Source organism: Podarcis raffonei, chromosome 12 (genome assembly GCF_027172205.1).
Source record: "Podarcis raffonei isolate rPodRaf1 chromosome 12, rPodRaf1.pri, whole genome shotgun sequence".
In the NCBI taxonomy this organism is placed as follows: Eukaryota; Metazoa; Chordata; class Lepidosauria; order Squamata; family Lacertidae; genus Podarcis; species Podarcis raffonei.
Window position 1 is genome coordinate 16638052 of NC_070613.1, and position 18727 is coordinate 16656778.

The following is an 18727-nucleotide window of genomic DNA, read 5'->3' on the forward strand; positions in this document are numbered from 1 at the left end:
TTGGGGGGGAGTTCTTTGCTTGGTGTTGGGTTTCTTAGCTCATAAAAGCTCCTGTCAAAAGTTACAGCTTCACTGTCTTTCGCTTTAATCTTGCTGCAGGACGGTAAGCAGACTTCCTTTTTAGTACTTATCCGTCTCGGTGCCCAAATTCATTAATTTTGACATCCAATTTGTAATGCAAACTCAATCCTACTCACGGAAAGTTGCTCTTTTTTAGTCCAAAATCTTCGGAAGAAGTCAGCGCTCTCCGCTGATGGCGACGCGGCTTCGCTTCGCAGGCTGGGTAAAAGCGACTCTCAGCACCGCTCCACGCACCCCTCCGCTGATCTATAGCCTTTAAAAAGGCTATTTCACAACGTGGGGGGGGGCGAAGGTGCCCGCCGAGTCTCCGGTTCACAGGCTACGCGCCTGTGACTTTTAAGGGTCTTTGCTCCGCCGTGAGCAACAAGACCCGAACCCGCGAAGCAGATCTCTCCCGGAGCTCCGGGAGAAATCCGCCATTCAGCGCTGGCGCTAACCCGGAAGTCCCACATTTTCTGCAGAACATAAGGCAAATCAGGTAAAACAATGAATGCATCTTGAAGCCTCTTGTTAATGCTCCCCCCCCCCCATAAAACAGGCAAATATCTTTTCTCAGCTTGACAGAGTACCGGTATTTCTTTTTCCAAAAAAAAAAAAAGGAAACCAAAAGGAATCTATGGCATAATAATTAGTAGATCTAGAGACAATTGAAGAAACGTATCTAAACCAATCTTCCAACTCAAACGTCAAAGATTAAACAAAAACACAGTTTCCTCCATTCAGAACTGACACAACCCCTCATTTTTTTTAAGCATTATGAAAGTTTAATGCCATATGGAAAGAATTAATATTTAATAGGCTCTTTTTTCTTTTTCTTTTTCTTTTGGAGCATTGTGACACATACGTTTGGCACATTCATTTTAGGGGAACATTTATTAATAAAGCCACTTGAGAAATGTGTAGACTTGTAAAATCATTACAATTCCGCAACTGTGAAAGGGATGTCAATGATTTCAAGGGTGGGAAATTCATTCCCAGCCCAATCCTGTGCATATTTATTCAGGAGTAAGTCTCATTGGGTTCAATGGTATTTACTCCCAGGAGTTAATGTAATGCTACATATAGCATTACAACCGCAGCCATCCAGACATGTACTAATCAGCACTAAGGTCTGGAGGCGCATGATGTAACAATCTTGTGAATGCTAAGCCAATCCAAGCAGGGAGGGGGAGTGGAAAAGCAGGTTACGGTCAGCACAATGTAAACACCATCAGAGCCAATCCAGCACTCCTGCCAATGTGTTTGCACCACACCACCCTCCACGCTGCCTCACCTCTCCTGGCCTCCATCCTGCGTTTCCGATTCATAATAATGGAGAATCTAAAAAGAGATATATAACCTTTTCCCCATTTGCCCTAATTGGATGAAATTTGTAGGCATAGGAGCCCCTCCTGAGTGTATGAAGCCAGACATATTGCAGGCAAGTGGGTCCAGGAACTTTTCATAGGGGTTCACTTTCTTCCATAGCACCTTTTGTCGAATGCAAGGGGTTGTATCTTACTCTTTGGTACCTTATACCTCATGATACCTTATTGCTTTATAATAAAGCGTAATCTCCTTCATGGAGAGCACGTGTTGCGGTGGGGGCCGCCAGGACACTCCAAAGTTGTGGGGCGGGCTAATTGATCATTGGCCACTGATGCGATTGGGCTTCCCTTTTTGTTGGGAAGAAGTTAATGTTGCCATTTGTTGATTGACAGCCAGAAATGCTAAAACTGCTTGCACGAGGCTAACCCTAACCCTCTTTTCGCCCGTGCATCGGATTGCCCATCCCCCTCTCCCTATATTTAGGGTTGTTTGCTTGACCTTGCTATGCCTGTTATGGGGTCGTCTGCTCTTGGGGCAGGGGCCTGGTAGGAATTTTGTCCATCTGGCTGATTGGCCATTTGGTTTTTGCCTACTGCATAGCAAATCGTCACAACTTGTAAGGTTGCGGTTAGGCATCGGTTTATGGTTTGGTTGGTTGAGGGGCATGGATTGGCTGTGCCTGCCCCTCTAATGCTGCTGCTGCAAGGGATTCCATTAAAGGAATCGGGGGCTAACTATTGCTTGTCCACCCTGTCAAGGGGGCTCAGGCCACTGCAAGAGCTCCTGGCTGCATTTGGGGAGGGCTGAGGGCAGGTTCCCTGCTCTGTCGCTATCCCCAAGTGTATTCCCCTTTTCTGACTTTCGCAGGCGTGCGGAATGTCAGTCTGTCCCCCACGGTGGGGACAGATAGTCGTAACCAATGCCTAAGCAACCACTCACATGTTTGTATTTTAATAAAGTTGTGGCCAAAATTATGCCAAAAACCTTAAACAAAAAATTTGGTGTGATGTGTGAGTTATTGGGGTAGCCCTGGGGACCTCAACATGCAATTAATAACTGGTCAAGTGATGTATATTCTTCCTTGTACATATTTAACATTTTTGCAGGTTCCCAATGGTTTTCCTATTGCTTTTCTTTCTATAGCACTTACAAGATGAGGTTGTCTATTACACTGTCATCGTACATATCACAATATCATCCATGTTTATTTCTCCTCACTGAATATCATAATGCATTGATCTTGATGTGAGAGAAAAAACATAAATGCAGTTTTTCAACTTTAAAAAAATAATGTCCATCTATTGTTGTGCTTTAACAACAACAACAAATGCACTAAGAGCTCTCCAATGCTCCACAGTCAACTTTTCGGACAGCCTCGTTTATTGTGAAATTTATGGACCTAGTGAAACATAGAGGTATATAGGAAAACATAGAGCTATATGGGGCAGGGCAGGAACAGACAGCCCACAACTTACATGCATTTATCTTGTGTGCATTCAGCTTTACAAGTGCGGTATTTTTGTTTGTTTGTTAAAAAGGTGGATGGAAATGGGGTTGGGTTCCAGGAACAGCGACTTTGGCAATTCCACATGCCAATGAATCCAAATTGACTACACACAATTTTGGCATTAGGCATGGCCCCCAGAACATAACCCTTACCTAAGGTGTGGGCTCACTGTATTGATATTGTGCCTTGACTTGAAGACCCTTGAATCACGCTGATGTGCCTTGTTATTCTGCCCATACAGACAGCTGACACACACCCCTAGTTTCTATACCGAAATTTCCCAAACAGTCACTTTTTCGATAACTTGTGTCAAATATTTTAAAAAGCTGAATGATCTGTTCTTATACGGTAAATAATTAGTGTGGGATCTCGTCCTATTCCCCCTTTCCGTCTCTCTCAGACAAATCTCAACCATCTTCTCCCTATACCTCCAGCCATAACTTTCCTCCTTCTCCATCTTCATTGATGGACCTGGCTGTGTTTGCCTCCACACATCAAAGGGACTAGGAAAGACGTGAAAACTGTAGGGTTGCCTAGCAACCTCAACCCACTCTCTTTCTTCTTCAAGACTGCACATGATGGCCAACGCTGCAAATTTGGTGCACCAGAAGTAGCATTTGTCATCAAACATCTTGGGAGTTCACAGTGCTAACCCATTTTCGCACCACCCCTTAGGCTGATGCCCAGGATATATTCCCCAATTTTCAAACTGGCTCAGTAAAAACACACCTTACCCCAATAAGAATGTTCATGATTTATGCAGTCGTTCTTGTTGCAACAAGTTTTAATGCGCTAATTAAAACTTCTAGTATTTTTCTCACACACATGCCATCACCATTACAACATTCTGGTTTATTCCTCAATGCACAGCTTTGAGTTTGATTAGCATTAATGAGAGTTTGCATGTGCATAACAAAGGAAGGCGAGATCCCCAAGCTAATCCAGTTCCTTCTTTGAACAGAATACTGACACTATCCAGTTGATCTTTTGGCTCTTAAGAGAAACTTCAGAGTTTGTAAATAGAAGTGAAACTGCAGGCATGCATTTTATTATTGCTGTGAGGACTATAAATGTGCCACGTGCTTTTTGAATCATAGAGTAAGTGTAAATCAGACAGAACTTAAGATTTATTCCCGCCCCCCTCAACCCCCCCATCATACTATGTAGCTTGGAAAAAGCAAAGTTTCTTTAGCAGTCCTGAAAAATGAGCAATGTAATGATGTTATTTCACAGCCTTATGAATGTATTTGTTGGGTAGCGTTCCCCATGAAATTTTCATTGTTACTAGAGCTGAGTCAACATTCCTTCAGATGAGATATGTTTGAGGAATTTGATCTTTGTGAATTCTGATACATGGACCCGATCCACACCTCCCAGATGGGTGCTGACTCATGATGCAACCATCTCCATTTCAATGAAAACAACAGTGCACTGTTGCAAGTAAAAGAGGAAACCTACACACGATTCATAGCTCCAGTCAGAGCATACAGAATATCTGCAGGTAAAGTCCCTGCAAGAACATTAGGCAGTTGGGAGCTAAGCCTCCAAAACAGGCAAATGGAAATGCCTAGCTCTGAACACATATTTGGTTTTCTTGCTGGATGAATTCACAGAGGCCAATTCCTTGTTGACAAGCTATGGTTATTGTACTGTGTTTGCTTCATTTATATAACTGGGATAGGATTTCACAAAACAGCTCGGAGAATTGTGGTTGTCAAATTTTCTGGTGGTGCAGAGGGAGAATAAATCTCTGGTATCCACTTCCAGAAATCATTTGAACAATAGATGCTATGGTGAAGGGAACTTTAAGCACTGTGACATCTCTTGAGCATGTCGATAGAACTCTTGATATTTTGTCTTATGTTGACCAATCAAAGCTCATTTTATGAGCATGCTTTTTTATGAGCATGTTTGTTGGCGTTACCAAGATGCATAGGAGGTCGAAATATATCAAATTTTGAAGGAAATGAACAAGGGATGCAAGCTTCAATTAGTTTAATCACTAAATTAATCAACTTAAAAACTGATTTATTGATAGGGTCTAGTTTTAACAGATGCAGCCCAAGGTTTATCTGGTAAGGCCAATAATTTGCTATTATATTTTCCAGAAAGATCAAAATATTTAACAAAATCCCCAAATAAGACTGTGAAATAGAAAACATTTTAAAATGCAAACAGGGAGGATTGAAGTTGTTGAGGTTTTTTTAGGATTTTACTCTGGGAAATAAACTGCCACAGGGGCCAGATTAAACCGACTGGTGGGCCAGATGAGGCCCCCGAAACAGACTTTGGACATGCCTGAAATAGACCATTGACAAGCACACTCACATAAATGTTGACATGGTATATCACCCACATTCCTCCAAATCAAGTGTGTAGAACCTTTGGCCATCCAGATCTTGCTGAACTACAACTCCAAAAGATGCAGCAAACATAATCAGTGCCCAGGGATGAATGTAGTTGCTGCTCAGCCAGATTTGGATGGCCAAGGTCACCCCACACCTGCTTTGAATAATCTGAGACTGAGAACATTCATTTGGGGATGTTAGCATGTACCAGGATTTGGACGTTCAGCTATCAGACACATTCAACATGTTGCATGAAACTGATGTGGTGAATTGTATTTAATTAATACATTTGCAAGTTAATAATAATAATAATAATAATAATAATAATAATAATAATAATTTATTTATACCCTGCCCATCTGGCTGGGCTTCCCCAGCCACTCTGAGCGGCTTCCAAAAAAAATATTAAAAATACTGCAATACATCAAACACTAAAAGCTTCCCTAAACAGAGCTGCCTTCAGATGTCTTCCAAAAGTCTGGTGGTTGTTCTCTTTGACATCTGGTGGGAGGGCCTTCCACAGGGAGGGCACCACTACCGAGAAGGCCCTCTGCCTGGTTCCCTGTAACTTGGCTTCTCGAAGTGAGGGAACCGCCAGAAGGCCCTCGGCGCTGGACCTCAGTGTCCGGGTAGAACGATGGGGGTGGAGACGTTCCTTCAGATATACTGGACCGAGGCCGTTTAGGGGTTTTAAAGGTCAGCACCAGCACTTTGAATTGTGCTTGGAAACGTACTGGGAGCCAATGTAGGTCTTTCAAGACTGCCGTTATATGGTTTCGGCGGCCGCTCCCAGTCACCAGTCTGGCTGTCGCATTCTGGATTAGTTGTAGTTTCCGGGTCACCTTCAAAGGTAGCCCCACGTAGAGCGCATTGCAGTAGTCCAAGCGGGAGATAACCAGAGCATGCACCACTCTGGCGAGGCAGTCCGCAGGCAGATAGGGTCTCAGCCTGTGTAGCAGGCTGCCCTGGACACGGATTTGACCTGTGCCTCCCTGGACAGCTGTAATGCTCATGAACATGAGGAATGCCAGAACATAAGTGGAAAAGAGTGTGCCTTTCGCCAGTTCTTGCCACCATTTTTAGTGTTGGCCAACCCGCATGTACAGAAGGAAGGATCTAGTGGGAGAACTGTGGCCAGTGATTGCTGCCATGATTCCAACTGCATTGTCCATCTTTGTCTGACTGCATAGGACTATTTATTCTTTCTCCAAGGCTTCACACAAAATGCATTGTGAGCCAAGAAGTAATTTAAGTAAACCTGGGTTGCTACTTTGGGGAGTCTCAGTTCATTTTTGTGATGTTGTACATCTGTTCAATTGTTTTCCTCAATCCCCACCTTTGCTTTATCAAACCTTTCCTCATCTGATTACACACAATTAAATTACTTTGGCGTAGACGTCGTGTTCATAAAGTTGCCTGTGCTGCCCATCTCTTGCACAGGTCTGCAATGTAAGGGTTATTTTAATGCATAACCTATTTATGATGGGGGTGGGGAAAACAAATTCAATTTCAATTACTAATCTAATTTGCATGACATAAAATTGGACCTTATCTTTTGCAGAGTTCAAAGAAAAAAATGGATAAGAGTTGACATTTACTGCAATTCTGTTCTGTATGTATGTATTTATTGCTAATGAAATATCTGAAGCTGTCTTGAAGGACTGTTATTAGGTTCTATGTATGTAACCCTTTCTTCTCTAAGGCCTGGTTTATGGGGCCTCTTTCAATATTAAATCTTTTGCCTAAACAGTATTATTTCCCATCTTTTCTCCCTCTGTCAAAACCCAGAACTGACCTACTCTCTGATTAGCTCTCTTTGAACATTTAATGATGATAATAATAAATAATAAATTTTTATTTATACCCTGCCCTTCCCAGTTCAGAAAACCGGGCTCAGGGCGGCTAACAACAAATCTAAAACACTTAACTGATGCAACAAAAAATAGCATAAGATACAGAATAAAACGTGAATAACAATAAATTCAGAATTCAAAGATCAATTTAGGGGGGAAATCCATCCAATAAACATTAGATGGTCACCAGGGCTAGCTGGCAAAATTAGTCCTCCTTGGGCCAGCGAGGAGACCAGGGGAGAATTAGCTATGGGATCCCAGAGCAGGTAATCTTCATAAAAAGGGGAGAGGGAGGGAAGGAAGGGGAATAAAAAATCAGGCTAAGTTCAAATTGAAAGCCAGGTGGAACAGCTCTGTCTTACAAGCCCTGCGGAAGGAGGTTATACCTTGCAGGGCCCTGGTCTCATTGGACAGAGCATTCCACCAGGTCGGAGCCATCACTGAGAAGGCCCTGGCCCTTCCTTTTCTAGACCCCTTTAACAGAAAAACTGGGGCTACATTTCTCTCTCCCCCCTCCATCTCTACCAACGAGAAATCCAAGGGCAACAAGGGAGGGAAGTCTTGTGAGAAACTGCATTTAAATAACTCTTGGCCTCTTGGCCTCCCTCCTGTGCTGCTTCAGCTTCTGATTCCGAACATCTCTCTGCCGTAGACTCTCCCTGCTCAGTAAGCCCTTTTACCTCTTCAGCTTCCGACACTTCCTCCTCCCAGTCTTCTCCCTCTGACCACTTATCATCATCTCACCACCATTCCCCTGGCTCTGAGCCTTCTTCCCTTGGGGTTCCCACCATTCCTCTGCATCCAACCAGTCGGTGGCAGTTAAGGGCTTGGAAAACAAACCCTATGAAGGCAGGTGGAAAGAGCTGGATGTGCTTAGAGGTTTCCCAGGACAATGTCACAAGTGCACACAGCTATCATTAGAAATTCACAGTTTTCTGAATTTTGTGATGCAGTTTTCCAACCAAATAATAAATAAGGGGTAAATGGACATTTTAGTGAAAATAATGCACACAAATGCATGGTATTAAGGGAGATTGCTTGCAGAAATGTGGTAGATTAGGACAAATGCACACCAAAATGCTGTGAAGTTTTGTGAGGACTTTTTAAAGAAAGCAAACTGGAAATGAGAAGAAGTGAATTTAAGGTGGGGAAAACGAGAAACAGAATAATTGAAACTGATAGCTCTCTCTCTCTGTAAACAAGGATACATGGTAACAGACTGGATGGCCACTTTTTCAGCCCCCCCCCCCCCGCCGCCGGCAACGCTATCATTTTCTACTAGACCCAGAAAATGTGTTTTCCTTTTGTGGGGGTAGACATTCTCATGTTATTGGGCAGTGCTTATGATATAACATTGCAGAGTATGGATCTGCTGTGTGGCTGTAATTCAGAGGAGAATAGTAGTTACAGTTTCATAGTAAATAATTAGCAAAAATGGTCAACAGGAGCCAGGCTATGGGCAATTTGGCAGTTAATTAAGGGCTTCTCTGCAGGAAAAAGTCTCTGGCACGGCATACTGGAACCTATTAATTTGTCATCAACTTTCAAACATCATTCAGCCCACGGTCAGTTAGAGAAGATTTCTTTTTAACTCTGGTACATCATCATTAGTCGTTTGATGGGATCATTATTTCCCAATATCTGAATCCACTGATCCTCTGTAACAACTTAAATTGGTGTTCAGAATTCTGTTGCATGCACCAGGGGACAAGGTTCCCACCCCACCACATTCTCTTTGGGGCATAAAATCATTTTTACCTTGTTAACCTTTGCTTCTCTTAGAATTATATTAACTTTCTTTATTGGAAGTTCCATAGCATAATAGTGCCTACAAATCCTGGGTCTGAAGAGATTATCAGAGGAGATTTATGCATAGGCCATGCAAGAGAATTGGCCAATAATTCACTTCAATGGAGGGACTGCATTACAGATTACACTTATTGTCACCATGTCTGAGGTCTGTGAGTCTCTGTCCACCTCCTCCACCTCCTTTTTTTAACCTTTCCTTGAGATATTAGGCGAGGGACAATCAACGTGGCACCCTTTAGAGGTAGTTGGACTGTAACTTACATAATTTCTGACCATTGGCATGCTGGCCAAAGCTGATGGGAGTTGGAATCCAATAGTTAGAAGGCACCATATTGGCTATGGCAGCATCACCCCAGTCCCTATCTTCATCTGAGACCCCACACACTAAGGAAATAGGCAAATACCCTTAACAGAGAAAAGAGGTCTGGTAGCAAAGGGTCATTAATGAACATAAACAAATAGAGATTAGATAGAATTTGGTGGTCGAGCAAAATCTTTATTTTTGCCCCAAATGGAAGACACGAGACAATTGATGGGGTTAACAGTCACCACTTTATTAATTATCGATACAATGATCTGTAATAAGGCAAAGTTGACTAATACAATCTATGGAAACCTCTTCAACTAGGGGATAAAGATGAGAGCTCCACCCTCTTTCTCCCCTGAGGGTTATATTACCCTGGCTCGGAGCACTGAATCAATTTGTTAATCAGAAGGCAAGCCAGGAGCACCTGTTTGTTCTACCTCTCCGGAGGATGAAAGAGCCATGAGCCGAAGAAGAATCTCTGCCCCATCCCCTCAAGCCATCTGGCAATGCAGGTAGGTGAGATGAGCATGCTTTCATCACAATGTTGCCTTTTGGTGCTCACCAGCCTATTTGATTGTTCCCACCTGCTGAATTCACCTGCCAGTCAATGCATTCAATCAAATAACTTGGATAACTCTCTTGATTCTCCTTTCTTCTTTTTAGCTTCACGAAACTCTTCAGTTTACTGACCCAGTGGTAAGAGTTCTGAACTTAAGCACATTACTGGTCAGAGAAGTTTTGTTCCCCATAGTCAAGCCCCCACTTTCATGTACAGAAGCTGATGGAGCTGGCAGCTGAATCTTATTTTGATATTGGTTATGGGGAAGTGTCTCCCTGAAGGCAGGCTAACTTAGAGGGCACAGGATTGCCTAAGACACCACTGCTACTCCCCAACCTTCCCAGAATCTGCTGCCTGAGGCCTCATTATCTAATGGTAGGACTGAACTTAAATTAGGGGGACCCAAAGACCTGTGTAAGGGAAGTTGTTTTCTCTAGGAAATTTCTAGCTGAATGTTAAGCTTACTTAACTGATCAGCACTTCTTAATTAACTAATTATTTAACAAGCTGCCTCATAAACAGAATTTCTCAGTATTGACCAGGATAACTGAATTCATTTTCCCATTTCCTCCAGAAGGTTTGCAGGATACCTCGGGACCAATTGCCACATGTTAGTCTAACCTGCTTCACAGGGTTTCTGTGAGGACGAAACAAGATGATTGCTGTGTTGGTAATGTTCTTAAGTGGGTTCCTCATGTATCTTCTCATAGAATCATAGAACTGTAGAGTTGGAAGGGACCACAAGGGTCATAAAGTCCATCTTTTGCCCAATGTGGGGCTCAGACCCACAACTCTGAGATTAAGAGCCTCATGCTAAACCAATTGAGCTGTAGTTGCACCTCTTCTGGTTCACCAAGCACCACAGCACACACCCCCCCCAAGAGAACAGGAAAATGGTTGCTTTGATAGACAGGACCAACTCTGGAGCTAGTTTACACGGATCTGAACTGGTAAAGGACTGAAACACACAGGCCTCCATCAGAACCAGTTTCAGTTTTCAGAATGGTTGCTGCAAGTTCCAAGAGGAAGTTCAGAATTGTCGCCTTCAGGCACTGGCATCAGTGCAGATCCCACATGCCCTATAAGGAGAGGAAGGAGATCTATTGGGAGCCAGCCTAAGCTCTTTTTCAGCTGTGAGGCTCTGACTGGGTTGCCCATCTGCTCTTTTCTGGGCTAAAACCAGCCTGTTTTGAATTAACCTCTTGGGCTCAAACGTCATGTCTCATTCCAGTGCAAGTTCTTTCCCCTTCCTGCTGGACTTCCTCATAAATGAGCCTCAGAAACACAATATGCAATTCTGCAAAGCTCAGTCATTAATAACATTCAGACTACTACACACACAGAAAGAGAGGAATAAAGGTTTTGGTATTGCATCGAGAATGTCAATGTGCATGCCCTTTTATGGAGTTCAAGTGGTTAAGACTTCTGTCATTTTTCTTAAGCTGCCTCACTTAGGTACCGCTTCAGGAATAAAATATCCTGCTGTCCGTGGTATTATCTAATCTTTTGTCCTTCTTCTGTTGCAGTGATCAAAGACACCCTGATTCCAGCGATGAGGGTAACTTGATCTCTGCTTTACTTGATGTAAGTCCAGAAAATGCAACTGAAAAGGGGTTGGTCTTCACGATTGAAGTCAATAACTTTTTAAACTATATTGATTTGGAAAGATGTTTTCATCCTTTGCAGAATGGAATTATCATCTGGACAGTTCCTCAGCTTAGGATTTTTTCTTCAGACAAAGAAAGGGGGGGGGAGCGGTGGCGGCAGGGAGATAGAGATACAATTTCTTTCCAGCATCTCCTTCAAAGATCTCTCTAAGGATTTGCTTTGAAGATTTAAATGCCGGCTGCATGAATATGTGAATGACAAACAGAATGGAAGCATACATGCCCTGCATTGCGCAAAGTGTTAGGATGAGGTTCTGTCACTTGCTTCCTAGCATCTTTGACTTACATATCTACTTACATTAGTAATAAACTGCCTTCTCATAATTAAAAACAACACCGACACAGCCTACAGGAAGCTACCTCATGCTGATGGACCCCATTGGTCCATCTAGCTCAATATTGTATACTCTGACTGGCAACAGTTCTCCAGGGGCTTCTGGAGATGCCAGAGATTCGACCTCGAACCTTCTACATGCAAACTTTTTTTTTCATTAGCTACTGGTGATTTTAAGCATCTTTTGAATGTTTTTCAATACCCATTCTTAACTGTTTTTATCAAGAACTTTAATGACCGATTTTATATTTTTGGAAGCTGCTTAGAGTTTTTCTTACAGTCAAGAGGTATATAAATGTTAAATAAAAATAAATAAGTAAAATTAATTTTAACTGGCTTGTTCTTTTGAACAACCTTTCTACAGCTGCGTTATGATGATGACTTGTTTTTTTTTTTGTATTGAATGTTGTGCTTTTTTCATGCTACGTGTGTGGGCTTGTGTGGGCTATGCTCAAAAAAGGGTGGACTGCAAGTAAATTTATAGTCATGATATAGTACTAGAATTAATGCCCTTTGCATCCTCAGGCATCCTGCACACACACTCAGTAAGCACCAGAGGCTTAGGAGGCAAGAAAAACAAGTCTTAAGCATATCTCTCTGTTGATAATTCAGACATCATTGGCTGGGAGCCCCGTACGAGCCTTTGTGGGTCAACTCGACCTCCTGCATATCCTAGGGAAGGGAAAATTAGAATTGCCTCAGAAATTAACACCAGTCCAAACCCCCCACAGATGCAGTCAAGCTGACAGTCCATGTCCACGTTGGCCATGGGCTGTTGGAGCAGCAAGGAAGAATTGACCTGCTGCTCATTCTTTCTATTAGGAAGTTGAAGACCTTTTACAAAACTTGCAGTCTTGCAGCACTGTTAAAATTCTGGTTCACTTTTAAAATAAACAAACCACTTTGCTGTCTCCATTGTCCCATTCCTTCACACCCACTTCTTCAAGATCTGTCCATTTTGTTTTCTCATTCTTCCAGTCATTCCACATTTCCATATTGGTTTGTGATTGCTATTTTAAAAAAGTACTCGTGAAACTTCAACAGCATTTTAATGCAATTTTCTCCTAAGATACACATTTTTGTACCTACCGTAATTTTGCCTAATAGACTTATTTCTTGCAAGCAGTTTTCCCTGAAATAATGGATTTGTCTTTGTTATTTCCACTAATAAAGGTAAAGGGAACCCTGACTATTAGGTCCAGTCGTGACCGTCTCTGGGTTGCGACGCTCATCTTGCTTGATTGGCTGAGGGAGCCGGAGAACAGCTTCCGGGTCATGTGGCCAGCGTGACTAAGCCACTTATGGCGAACCAGAGCAGCACACGGAAACGCCGTTTACCTTCCTGCCGGAGTGGTACCTATTTATCTACTTGCACTTTGATGTGCTTTTGAACTGCTAGGTTGGCAGGAGCAGGGACCGAGCAATGGGAGCTCACCCCGTCGCGGGGATTCGAACCGCGATCCTTCTGATCGGCAAGTCCTAGGCTCTGTGGTTTAACCCACAGCACCACCCGCATGCACCTTAATGGACACTTTACTTCAGCATACGCAGTTTTGTACACATTATTTGGATGGAGAATATGGCATTTCAAAGTATGGCTACATTTTGGTTCAAGTACATAGGAATCTGCCTTATACTGAGCCAAACCATTGGTTTGTTGAGCTCTACACATTATCTACACAGTTTTGGCAGCAGCTCACTAGGATTTCAGCCAAGGAATCTTTCCCAGCCCTACCTGGAAATGTCGGAAATTGACCTTGAGACCTGCAAGCAGATCAGATGCTCCCCTGCTATTTTTTTCAGGAAGTGCAAACTAGGCAGCTTTGCCTTCAAAGGTGATCTGAATCAAATACTGTATCTATAATGTAAACTAATAGAGCAGTAGAGAAAGGGATGGTTCTGCAATGTGTTCTCAGTCATCAAATCAGCAAATGCTTGTTGTTGAATTATTACTGATGGTAAGCAAGTCCTTCCTGGAACTTTTTGTTTTGTTTTGTTTATTTAGCCAATGGGTTGTAACCAATGCTGCGCCATCAGGGTTCTGCCAGCACAGTGGGACTTCTTCTCCTTTCCCCCCACTTCCCCAAAACCAGCTCCTGGAGTTGGGGGGGCATCAACCCTCTAGAGCTGATTCTGAGGGTGTTCAGTGGCACTGGGTTGTAGCGGGACAGAAAAGAAGCAGCTCTGTTTTAAACACAGAAGCCCATTACACCAGGGAATCTGCAGCATTGAATATGCTAAGCTAAGGTCACATTCACACTACAGTGGTACCTCAGGTTACATACGCTTCAGGTTACATACGCTTCAGGTTACAGACTCTGCTAACCCAGAAATAGTGCTTCAGGTTAAGAACTTTGCTTCAGGATGAGAACAGAAATTGTGCTCCGGCGGTGCAGCGACAGCGGGAGGCCCCATTAGCTAAAGTGGTCTTCAGGTTAAGAACAGTTTCAGGTTAAGAACGGACCTCCGGAACGAATTAAGTACTTAACCCGAGGTACCACTGTATATGTTTAAAGCATTGTGATACCACTGTAAAGAGTTTCCACCCAAAGAATCCTGGGAGCTGTAGTCGATAAGGGTGCTGAGAGTTGTTAGGAGGCTCCTATTCCCCTCAGAGAGCCACAATTCCCCGAGTGCTTTAACAAGTAAATTCCTTTTCTCAGGAATATCTGGGTATTGTAGCTCTGGGTAGGGGAACAGGGTGCTCTCAGCACCCTTAGCAACTACAGTTCCCAAGGTTCTTTGAGGGACACCATGACTGCTTGAAGTGGTATCATGACGATTTAAATGTATTGTGTGAATGTGGTCTAAATCATACTCAAAGTAGCTCCATTGAAATCGATGGGCCAAGTTAAATCACTTCCATTGATTTCAGTAGGTCTGCTCTGAACATGACTTGCACAAACATCCATGCTATGCAATTAGGCATTTGTGGATTGTTTGCCGGAACCATCTCTCCCTTCTTTCCCTGCACATAGTGGCAATTTATTGTGAAATGTGTAATTATCTGCTGGAGCAGGGCCCATTTTTAATGCCTTGCGATAAACAAAAGTATGAACAAAGGGCTAATGCAGAAAAAGTCCTCCTTCTTTGCAGTTGCCTGCGGACACAGTTGGTTTCAGATTCCGATTATCTCCAGGCATCTAGCACAGGGGGACTTTTGTGCATTCAAATTGCAGTCAGGACAAGCACTGGCTTGATGGGGTTGTTGATTCTCCAGTAAATATAACAAAGGGTTCTGTTTGGTTGGGAGCAGGCTGGCTGCCAGAAAGATATTTGGAAAGTAAAGTCTCTATTTGAAGCGTGATGGGTAGCCCTTTGAAAACCGTGTGAAAGGCTGTAACACTGAATTTTAATTTCAAAGGGCTGGTATTAGGAGAGATAATAACAATCTAGCTTGCACAACTGGAGAGCTTGCACACACTGAAACAAAAACTTGCACAGGTTGTGTGCCTCAGACTGTGGAAGTGATGCATTCCTTGTCAGTATCAACAGAGGTTTCACGAAAGAGTTTTTAATTATAACGCAGAGAAACACAGCAAAGACACGGTGCATCGCTGTTGCTTTTTCTGATGTCTTAAGCATCCTTATTTCTCATGCTGTTGAGAAATGGCTAATCAGGCTCCTAGCCATCCAAAGCCTGCAGAATCTTTCCTGAGGCTCAGAGATGTTTGCCAATTACACTTGGAACTGCAACGCCTCCTGCCCATTTGTCTCCAAAGAAAAAGCCTGTCCTTTTTGCGTTGGCATCCCAGTCTCAATCATTTACCCTAATTATCTTCCTGCATGACGAAGAATGAAAATCTCAAGCGTAGGTTGGTTGGTTGGTTGGCTGGCTGGCTCTACAATGATTCCTCAGTCCAGCGAATCATCTGGGGACACCACACTGGGCAGGGCCACCAACATCAGCTCCTCTTATTGGCTTGGAATAACTTCAACTTGATTGGCTGCTCCTCATCTCAATGCAATGCCAACAGTTCTGTTAACTGAAGTTGCACGCTTAATTTTGACTAAACTCTTCAATTAAAGATATGCCAAAACAAACAATTTTAGTCCTAAAAAGCAAGCGCGCCTAGAGTTTTTGCTTTGCACTGTGGCTCTTTCTCACATCTCTTAATTTGCATCACAAATGATTAAGTGTTTTCATTTAAATATTTAAATAATTACATTCCCATCTTGCCCTTCCTCCAGTGATTGAATAAATATAAAAGGTCACGTTTTCTAAGGCACTCGTGCCAGTGTAATCCTATCAGAATGCACACACAGTCATTGTAGGGGACAATCAGGACTAACAGCTTGACCCCTGAGCATATTTATTTGGTAATAAATCTCACTGAGTTCAGTGATGGTGCTTATTTCCAGGGAAAAACACTTCAGATTCTAGCCAATCAAGTTTCTTCGTCATTTTAAAATTCTGGAGAGCGGGGCAGTCTGAAAGGAAAGCAGTCACAGTCAAACAGAATTAGGGTGCCTCCTTCACTGAAATTGTCAGATGGTCTGAACGGTGCAAAATCCTATATGCAATCAGTGATGTTAATGCTACCATTCCACAGCTTTGAGATAAGCTAGACTGAGTCTGAGTGGTCCAAAGTCACAGGTAAACTTCATAGTAGAACCAACCTGGGTCTTTCTAGCCTTTGTTCATCTCTCCAGCACATCCAGAAATCGTGCAGCTGCGGCGCGGCAGCAGGCCCCATTAGCTAAAGTGGTACCTCAGGTTAAGAACAGTTTCAGGTTAAGAACGGACCTCCAGAACGAATTAAGCTCTTAACCCGAGGTACCACTGTACTTCCATCCACCCCACCTTGGCTAGTTGGCTTCAACACTAACAGAATGAACCCTTTAGTTTCACACAGGGTGATATTTGCTGTTGTACTTCCAACACCTGGGATCAGTGGCACGTGTTGATGTGTCATTTGTGTCCCAGGGACACAGTACGGCAAGAATGATGCCTTTCCTTATGACCAAAACACACACAAACAAACCTATTTGGTGCACAATGTCCTTGAGATCTTCTTATTGCATAACATCTGATGAACTTCCAAGAAACCTAAGGTTCATTAGAACAGCCTTCCAAAGAGCAAGCAATACCAAGCAGGTGCTAAACGGCTGACTTTAAGATTGAGCAGCAACACAGCTGTGGATTCCACACCCGAGTTGCCCATTCACATCTGTGCATGAAACAAAGCTCTGTTAATTCGATCAGGAATCTGGTAGCATGTATTTATAGTTTGGATTTCAACATCTGTGAGTCATCTGATTTGAACTGTTCCAGGCTTCAGCGCTTGCAGTTCTTCTGAGTTATTAAAATCAAATATTTGACTTATTTGTATGTAGCTTTCTTCTCTTTGAAATGCATCCCCCTGCTTAATAATGCATTATGTACTTAGACTCCTATTTGTGCAGCCAGACGTGTGAAAATGACACCTCTGGAAACATACATGAGTGCAAATGTATTTTGCTGCCACCTTTAAAATAAACATAAGCTGGAGTTTATCTGGAATGAACCTTTAATTATGCATCACTTTCTCTCTCATTATTTGCTTAAGTATTTGCCACCACTGCAAAACTGACATCGAACAAGCCGTTTGTGTTTCTCTTTCCTGGAGGCACCAGTAATTCCCCAATACACTGGAGATTTATGAAGTGCAGTCAACATTTTGCCAGCATCCTTTGTGACCCCACCAATTTATTAGTATGCCATGGGAGACGCTTTAATAATTAAGCAGAAAATAATATGTTTTCTCACCCATCGCACGCTTGCGGAACTGTGGTTCCCATGTTGTAATTGATAAATACTTCATTGTTGTTGTTGCACCATATTCCTTAATATTGATCACCAGCTTGAAACCTGAAGGTCAGGCTTGGATTTCAAAGCTGCCCTTCTGTCTTCCTTGGGGCACTGCCACAACTGGAAGCCAGAAGGATGGCTTTGAAAGCCGTCTTTTACGTTTGTTGTTTCATAAATACAAACAAAACAACTTTCCAGACTTTATAGCATGTGATCAGTACCAGGAATACAATACATAAGAAAATGCTTGCCAGTTTTGAGGCTTGTATGTGATGGACAACAGAAAAATCAAATTATTTTCTTCTTAATTATTGTTCCCCTTGGGACCAATTCATATTTTGTTTGCTTGTTAGTGTAGGCATGTTGATTAGACATGAGCATGAATGTCGTCATTTTTACCTTCCAAGGGCAATTTAGGGAAGTAAATGATTTGGTCAAATCCTCTTGCGTTTTTGGTGTTCCATGCTTTGTACCTTGGGTTGTTTTTTTAAAATTACTTTTGTAAAAATGTATTTGTTTTAATATTCTTGTATTTGCTTTAATATTGCATTTGTTTTAATATTCTTGTATTTTACCCTTCTTGCATTATCTTCACAAATCAGGAGGGCATAGCGAGAGAGGCGAGGAAAGAAAAGGCATGCTCAAGTTTCATTGAAGGATAGGTTCATTCAGTGGTACCTCAGGTTACAGATGCTTCAGGTTACAGACTCTGCTAACCCAGAAATAGTACCTCAGGTTAAGAACTTTGCTTCAGGATGAGAACAGAAATCGCACAACGGCAGTGGAAGACATCATTAGCTAAAGTGGTACCTCAGGTTAAGTTCAGTTTCAGGTTATGAACATATCCCCAGAAAGAATTAAGCTCTTAACCTGAGGTACCACTGTATTTATATCCCAATTTCCTCCAAAGAGCTAGATTTGGTGTACATCATTCTTCCCCTCCATTTTATCCTCACAGCAATAATGTGAGGGAGGTTGGGTTGAGAGACAGTGACTCACCCAAGGTCACTCAGTGACCTTGGCTGAGTGGGACTTTGAACTGTGGTCTCCTGGATCCTAGTGAGACACCCCGAGAACTACACTACCATGGTTTGCTATTTCACTTGGAGATAATAACCAAGAAATAAGCCAGTAGTTTGAAGTGAAGCTTGAGCTGAAGTTTA